Raw genomic sequence first — 9585 nt, 5'->3', positions numbered from 1 at the left:
TCAGGAGAGGGAGCGTATGTAACTTTACACTGTGTTAATAAATCAGGAGAGGGAGCGTATGTAACTTTACACTGTGTTAATAAGTCAGGAGAGGGAGCGTATGTAACTTTACACTGTGTTAATAAGTCAGGAGAGGGAGCGTATGTAACTTTACACTGTGTTAATAAGTCAGGAGAGGGAGCGTATGTAACTTTACGCTGTGTTAATAAGTCAGGAGAGGGAGCGTATGTAACTTTACGCTGTGTTAATAAGTCAGCACATTGGATTATAATAACGACATGAAGGCAGGAGAGGGAGCGTATGCCAGAGCTGGAATGTATTCCACATGTATGAAACTGCTGTCAGTCGAGTCTTGTAAGTTGTCTGAAGCTAGCATGCATTTGCACACAACTGAACTGAGGCTTTGTTTACATGTGCGTTTGGGGATCAACCATTGACTATATACAGCGTACTGTTTATAAACAAAGCTATTTGTTTTATCGGTTATGGTTTGTGTTGTGGTCTTGGTTGTTCTTAGTCAAGGAAATGTAGCATAGCTCACTGCCATGTTTGTCCTGTCTGAAATTTGGCTAACTTGTCTTACCGTAGCTTGGTCTATGGAGTAGCCTACCTAGCTAGTTTTGCAATGCCCATTACATACATTCTAAGATAGCTAGCAAGTGACAGTTTCCCAAAGTTTGGCATTCACTTTGATCCTGCTTCAAACCTATTTAGCTAGATAGCTATGTTATGTGGAAGAATAGCTTGATATATTGTGGTGCTATCATAGCAGCCAAGGACATTCACTGGCTTATTTTTCTGAATAGTGTTAATTGTTTGTACTCTGATTACACACAAGTGTCTAGGTCCGCAGTTTACACATGATGACTTCAGGCTTGAAAAAACATTTATTGGCAAAAATATAGCTAGTTTAACTCATGCATGCTGGGTGATGACAGCGTGGTAGGCACAGCTTGTCCCATGAATGAATCACAAAAATTGAGGATTAGTTGATAACTACGAAAACAAACATAATATAGATAATATGGAGAATCTGGATCTATTTATTGATCAGCATTTTGATATGTTCGGAAAAAGTACCGGATATATCGACGCGAACAAGAGAAGACCTTTCTTCGAGTTCTGAAGGGAAGCCGCCGTCTAAAATGACAAATGTAACTTTGGAGGGGGACGTTTTTATGACCACGTCACCAGAAGATAGAGAATTGCTTACAGGCTTGAGAGAGCAGTTTTTTAAAAAAACTGGATCTATTGCAACAGGAATGGAAAAGTCAAGGTGTTCAAGAAACGTAATCTCAATATGACGAACAGGTGGAAACAATTGATTTTCAAAGGGCGGAAGAGCAGAGGGAAGGACCCGTTCGATCGTAGCTAAGCTAACCCACTACAACATGAAGATTTCCTTGTTACAACAGGGTAGGGAATTGAAGAACACCCCATTCTATATTAATGAACAATTTCCCCATTAAATAGTGGAGAGACGACGTGTCCTGTACCCCACTTTTCAAAAGGCTCCGAGCAGAGAAGCATAATGTTCATATCAATAAATCATAGGTAAATAACCAAATATTCAAACACTTGAAGATTACAACGTGGCTGTGAGTGATAGCTGTTGAAGTTGTCCCCGATACATAGTTGCACCACATTACACAGTACAAATATGGATTAATTTGTTTTTTGCAAAAACATTATTTTTGCATTAACAAGTTTTTTTATTTTATTTTTATTTACTCGTGCAGTGTGGAACCGTGGACTATGTGGACTTAAAATAAGGTTGGATTTAGGGGAATGCAGAACGGGTATGATGAATTTATTCTTTTTTATTTTAGACAATATGGATCTTTGGATGATATGGACGTGGCAGCAGGGTAGCCTAGTGGTTAGAGCGCTGGGCTAGTAACCGGAAGGATTGCAAGTTCAAATCCCCGATCTGTTGTTCTGCCCCTGAACAGGCAGTTAACCCACTAGGCCGTCATTGAAAATAAGAATTTGTTCTTAACTGACTTGCCTAGTTAAATAAAGGTTAAAAAATATCAGGTTCTGATAGAGGGGGATTGTTGGACTATATGGACGGTTCTGATAGGTTCTGATAAAGTAATATGGATTGTTGGACTATATGGACGGTTCTGATAGGTTCTGATAAAGTAATATGGATTGTTGGACTATATGGACGGTTCTGATAGGTTCTGATAGAGTAATATGGATTGTTGGACTATATGGACGGTTCTGATAGGTTCTGATAGAGGGGAATACGAGGACGGGGAAAGGCTGACCTGTTTTTTTAGAAAAACCAAGTTTTTGTTTTTTTATATGATATGGCCTAATTGTAGAGGTTAGGCATTATGATTTAAACGCTGTTATATAGTGTGGCCCTTGTTCACCGACGTGAATCAGAACGATTAGCTTTTAAGATAAAACGTAATAAATATGAATAGATATATTACAGGGCAAGGATAAAGGATTATATAATTCAAAACATTCTCTATTGGAATAGGCGAGCCTAAAATAATTGGTGTTATTACACTTCTACATTTAAAAAACATGAATCTCAAAAATGTAAAGGATAATTATTAGTAAAGTTAACACTAACACAATAACTGGCTGATGGAAGCGAGAGGTATATTATATATTCCTATATAAGCTTTTAATGCTCCCTTTTACATTCTTTAACCTAATGATATAAGCCCAGGTGTTAAAACAGAGCAACAACCTGGAATAAAAAATCAAATGTGTATGGGTGGAGAGAGTGTTGGTTTTACAGGTTTACTAGCTCTGATGGTCAGTACTGTCGTGTATTCTTGGCTATCGTGCCATGGCTGTCGATTGTAAGTTAAACTTGGGTATTCCTTTATGGGCAGTGTGATGCCTGAGACAATTTTACTTGCAGTCATTAGCGGCCGTTAGAATCTATGTTCCTTTTTTCTTTTTCCTTTGTTGGAATACAACATTATATACAAGTTGAAGTCGGAGGTTTACATACACCTGAGCCAAATACATTTCAACTCAGTTTTTCACAATTACTGACATTTAATCCTTGCAAAAATAAAATTCCCTGTCTTAGGTCAGTTAGGATCATCACTTTATTTTAACAATGTGAAATGTGAGAATAATTGCAGAGAGAATTATTTATTTCAGCTTTTGATTCTTTCATCACATTCCCAGTGGGTCAGAAGTTTACATACACTCAATTACTATTTGGTAGCATTGCATTTAAATTGTTTAACTTGGGTCAAATGTTTTAAGTAGCCTTCCACAAGCTTCCCACAATAAGTTGGGTGAATTTTGGCCCATTCCTCCTGACAGAGCTGGTGTAAATGAGTCAGGTTTGTAGGCCTCCTTTCAGCTCTGCCCACAAATGTTCAATAGGATTGAGGTCAGGGCTTTGTGATGGCCACTCCAATACCTTGACTTTATTGTTCTTAAGCCATTTTGCCACAACTTTGGAAGTATGCTTGGGGTCATTGTCCATTTGGAAGACCCATTAGCGACCAAGCTTTAACTGATGTCTTGAGATGTTGCTTCAATATATCCACCTAATTTTCCTGCCTCATGAAGCCATCTATTTTGTGAAGTGCACCAGTCCCTCCTGCAGCAAAGCACCCCCACAACATTATGCTGCCACCCCCATGCTGCAAGGTTGGGATGGTGTTCTTTGGCTTGCAAGCCTCTCCCCTTTTTCCTCCAAACATAACGATGGTCATTATGGCCAAACTGTTTTATTTTTGTTTCATCAGACCAGAGGACATTTCTCTAAAAAAGTACGATCTTTGTCCCCATGTGCATCTGCAAAATGTAGTCTGGCATTTTTATGGCAGTTTTGAAGCAGTGGCTTCTTCCTTGCTGAGCGGCCTTTCACGTTATGTTGATATAGGACTCATTTTACTGTGGATATAGATACTTTTGTACCTGTTTCCTCCAGCATCTTCACAAGGTCCTTTGCTGTTGTTCTGGGATTGATTTTCACTTTTCCCACCAAAGTACCTTCATCTCTAGGAGACAGAACGCGTCTCCTCCCTGAGCGGAAAAACAGCTGCGTGGTCCCATGGTGTTTATACTTGCGTACTATTGTTTGTACAGATGAATGTGGTACCTTCAAGCGTTTGGAAATTGCTCCCAAGGATGAACCAGGCTTGTGGAGGTTCTTGGCTGATTTATTTTGATAATCCCAGGATGTCAAGCAAAGAGGCAATGAGTTTGAAGGTAGGCCTTGAAATACATCCACAGCTGCACCTCCAATTGACTCAAATGTCAATTAGCCTATCAGAAGCTTCTAAAGCCATGATGTCATTTTCTGGAATATTCCAAGCTGTTTAAAGGCACAGTCAACTTAGTGTATGTAAACTTCTGACCCACTGGATTTGTGATACAGTGAATTATAAGTGAAATAATCTGTCTGTAAACATTTGCTGTAAAATTTGCTTGTGTCATGCACAAAGTAGATGTCCTAACCAACTTGCCAAAACTATCATTTGTTAACAAGTAATGTTTGAAGTGGTTGAAAAACGAGTTTTAATGACTCCAACCTAAGTGTATGTAGACGTCCGACTTCAACTGTAAATGAGGACTACATGACACATGTCTTTCATGTAATGGACATAACAAAAGGACTGGTCTTGCGATATATATAGGTTATTTTCTCTTCAATTTTTCTTTTTTTTCAAACAATTGAATCCAATGAACTGAGCAGGCTGGGAACAGGCTGGGAACAGGCTGGGAACAGGCTGGGAACAGGCTGGGAACAGGCTGGGAACAGGCTGGGAGCAGGATGATCCACTCCACTCTTGTCCTGCTGCAGTAAAACAGCACCAGCACCTCTGGCACTAGCATCTACCTCAAGGTTAAACAGTCGTTCAAAGCCTGGAGCAGCAAGTACAAGGGTACTACATAAGAGTGCTTTAGCAGATTCAAAAGCTACCTGATAATCAGGGGACCACTCAAACAATAATGCCGGACTGAGCAAATCGGTTAATGGAGCAACTACCGCAGAGAAGTTTTTACAGAAACTACGGTAGTAGCCAACCATCCCTAAAAAGCGGCGTAGCTCTTGTCTGGTGGTAGGTGCGGGAAATGCAGTTATAGCCAAGACCTTGGCATCAACAGGGCGCACCTGTCCATGTTCGACCTCTTTGCCATGATAGGTAACAGTAACCTTCCCAAACTCGCAGGGTTTGAGAAGCAGCTGCCAAATGTTCATATACTACCCTTAGAGAGTTAACATGATCTGACCACTCAGATGAATAAATCACTAGATCAATGTAGGCACTACAATTGGGAACGCCAGCTAATAAGGGGTTATTAACCAGTCGTCTGAAAGTGGCTGGTGCATTCCGAATCCCAAAAGCCATGACAGAGTATTGTAGGAAGCTGTCTGGGGTCACAAAGGCAGACATCTCAGAAGCACGTGAGGTTAACGTAACCTGCCAGTAACCTTTTAAGAGGTCCAACTTTGTTACATAAGTAGCAGCACCAACAGTGTCGATACAGTCGTCCAGTCTGGGTAACGGGAACGAATCTGGCATTGTGACAGAATGTACCTTTCGATAATCCGTACATAACCTGGACGTACCATCAGGTTTAGGAACCAGAATGCAAGGAGAACTCCAAGGGCTTGAACTTGGCATAGCCAGGTCATTCTCCAACAAATATCTCACTTCATCCCTCATTATCTTCCTCTTAGAAGAAGTGATATGATATGGGTGATGCTTGATAGGGGCAGCGTTGCCAACATTAATGTCATGTTCCAACACGTTTGTGCGAGTAGGAACGTCGTTAAAGAGACATGGAAAACTGTGTAGTAGCCTCACAATATCGTTGGCCTGTCCGTCCGTTAAATTAACCCGACCTGACTGTAGAGAGTTGGGCAATCTAACACACGGCTGCGGAGTATTGCACAACTCTAATCCATCTCCATCAACATCATCAATATGACAGTCCACTATCATAGCAGCAGAAGCAGAGGAGACAGCAGTACCTTCCTCTGTTTTTGAACTATCTAGCTGTGTGATGGGTCGGGTGTGGTATGCTTTCAACATGTTAATGTGGCACACACGAGATTGGCGTTTTCTATCAGGAGTTGGAAGCACATAATCAGTTTCACCTAATTTATTTTCAATTAAATAAGGACCAGAGAAACGAGCTGACAGTGAAGATCCTGGACCAAGCAATAACACCAGTACTTGGTCACGAGGCTGTAGTGAACGAGAAACCGCCTGTTTATCATGTCTTTTCATACTCCTCTGTGAGTAAGACAGAGCTTCCTTTGCGAGAGCACAGGCTTGGCGTAGGCGCTCACGAAAGCGACTAACGTAGTCCAACACATTCTCATCTCCCGCACACAACTCTTGGGACAAAAACTGTTGTTTAAGGACTTTCATTGGTCCTCTCACTGTGTGATCAAACATTAGTTCAGCCAGGCTGAACCCCAGAGACTCTTGTACAGTTTCACGAGCAGCAAACAAAACTAGAGGAACTCCCTCATCCCAATCTTTCTCAAATTCCAAACAATATTTACTTAGCATAGACTTCAGTGTCTGATGCCAATGTTCAAGCGCACCCTGAGACTCTGGGTGATAGGCGCTTGACACACGGGGCATAATTGACAAGGATTTTTACACCTGCTTGAAGAGCTTTGATAGGAAATTTGTACCTTGATCATTTTGTACCACCTTAGGTAACCCGAATGTCGAGAAGAATTTAATTAAGGCTTTACTCACTACTGGGGCTGTAATCCTTAGCAGAGGAATGGCCTCGGGGTATCTTCTTGCCATACACATAATCGTTAACAGAAACTGGTTACCCGATTTTGTCTTCGGTAACGGTCCGACACAATCAACCACCACATGCTCGAATGGTTCACCTATGACAGGTATGGGACAAAGAGGAGCGGGAGGAATAACCTGATTTGGTTTTCGTGTTATCTGACATGTGTGGCATGTCCGACAGAACTGAGCCACATCTTGTTTTAAACCCGGCCAAAAGAAATGTCGAAGGATCCGATCATAAGTCTTTGTGATTCCTAAATTACCAGACCACTGGTGATCATGAGCAAGTGATAACACATTTTATCGAAAGGCTGTAGGAATCACTATTTGGTAAACAGCATTCCAATCTCCACCCGCGTCATCATGGGATGTCCATTTACGCATGAGGAGATTACCATCAATGAAGTAAGCCACATTCTTCTTCTTTACATCTTACAATGAGACACTAGAAAAACATTTAGCAAGTTTGTTGTCAACCTTTTGGTTAGCAATCAGCTGCTCACGAGTGAATGGTAACTGTACTGAATCAGCAAGTTCAACATACTTCGATGGGGGGGGGGGGTGATTGGGTAAGGGAAAAGGAGCAGGTGTCTTCTGATTGGCGGCACCTGTGAATAGGGCAGAAGGAAAGAAAATAGATACACACACAGGATATCCGTACATACAGTCAATAACACATTAGGAAAAAAAGTCTATATACAGTGTGTGCAAATGAGATAAGTTAATACAAACAAGTTAATACAAACAAGTTATTATAATACGGTTTAAGTACCTCAATGGATTGTAAAGGAAATCACTCTACAAACTATCACCCTCAAGCAACTTGATCATGGATACATTAGAACTAGTGGATATCTGGAGGTTTAATATCCTGACCTAGTGAGATATACATGGAGGAGGTTTAATACCCTGACCTAGTGAGATATACATGGAGGAGGTTTAATACCCTGACCTAGTGAGATATACATGGAGGAGGTTTAATATCCTGACCTAGTGAGATATACATGGAGGAGGTTTAATACCCTGACCTAGTGAGATATACATGGAGGTTTAATATCCTGACCTAGTGAGATATACATGGAGGAGGTTTAATATCCTGACCTAGTGAGATATACATGGAGGAGGTTTAATATCCTGACCTAGTGAGATATACATGGAGGTTTAATATCCTGACCTAGTGAGATATACATGGAGGAGGTTTAATATCCTGACCTAGTGAGATATACATGGAGGAGGTTTAATATCCTGACCTAGTGAGATATACATGGAGGAGGTTTAATACCCTGACCTAGTGAGATATACATGGAGGAGGTTTAATATCCTGACCTAGTGAGATATACATGGAGGAGGTTTAATATCCTGACCTAGTGAGATATACATGGAGGAGGTTTAATATCCTGACCTAGTGAGATATACATGGAGGAGGTTTAATATCCTGACCTAGTGAGATATACATGGAGGAGGTTTAATACCCTGACCTAGTGAGATATACATGGAGGTTTAATACCCTGACCTAGTGAGATATACATGGAGGAGGTTTAATATCCTGACCTAGTGAGATATACATGGAGGAGGTTTAATACCCTGACCTAGTGAGATATACATGGAGGAGGTTTAATACCCTGACCTAGTGAGATATACATGGAGGAGGTTTAATACCCTGACCTAGTGAGATATACATGGAGGAGGTTTAATACCCTGACCTAGTGAGATATACATGGAGGAGGTTTAATACCCTGACCTAGTGAGATATACATGGAGGTTTAATACCCTGACCTAGTGAGATATACATGGAGGAGGTTTAATACCCTGACCTAGTGAGATATACATGGAGGTTTAATACCCTGACCTAGTGAGATATACATGGAGGAGGTTTAATACCCTGACCTAGTGAGATATACATGGAGGTTTAATACCCTGACCTAGTGAGATATACATGGAGGAGGTTTAATATCCTGACCTAGTGAGATATACATGGAGGAGGTTTAATACCCTGACCTAGTGAGATATACATGGAGGAGGTTTAATACCCTGACCTAGTGAGATATACATGAAGGAGGTTTAATACCCTGACCTAGTGAGATATACATGGAGGTTTAATATCCTGACCTAGTGAGATATACATGGAGGAGGTTTAATACCCTGACCTAGTGAGATATACATGGAGGAGGTTTAATACCCTGACCTAGTGAGATATACATGGAGGTTTAATATCCTGACCTAGTGAGATATACATGGAGGAGGTTTAATATCCTGACCTAGTGAGATATACATGGAGGAGGTTTAATATCCTGACCTAGTGAGATATACATGGAGGAGGTTTAATATCCTGACCTAGTGAGATATACATGGAGGAGGTTTAATATCCTGACCTAGTGAGATATACATGGAGGAGGTTTAATATCCTGACCTAGTGAGATATACATGGAGGAGGTTTAATATCCTGACCTAGTGAGATATACATGGAGGAGGTTAATTATCCTGACCTAGTGAGATATACATGGAGGAGGTTTAATACCCTGACCTAGTGAGATATACATGGAGGTTTAATATCCTGACCTAGTGAGATATACATGGAGGAGGTTTAATATCCTGACCTAGTGAGATATACATGGAGGAGGTTTAAAATCCTGACCTAGTGAGATATACATGGAGGAGGTTTAATACCCTGACCTAGTGAGATATACATGGAGGTTTAATACCCTGACCTAGTGAGATATACATGGAGGAGGTTTAATATCCTGACCTAGTGAGATATACATGGAGGAGGTTTAATATCCTGACCTAGTGAGATATACATGGAGGAGGTTTAATATCCTGACCT

Source organism: Oncorhynchus mykiss, chromosome 25, assembly GCF_057628025.1.
Source record: "Oncorhynchus mykiss isolate SJ-2025 chromosome 25, ASM5762802v1, whole genome shotgun sequence".
In the NCBI taxonomy this organism is placed as follows: Eukaryota; Metazoa; Chordata; class Actinopteri; order Salmoniformes; family Salmonidae; genus Oncorhynchus; species Oncorhynchus mykiss.
This window is presented reverse-complemented; position numbering follows the sequence as displayed.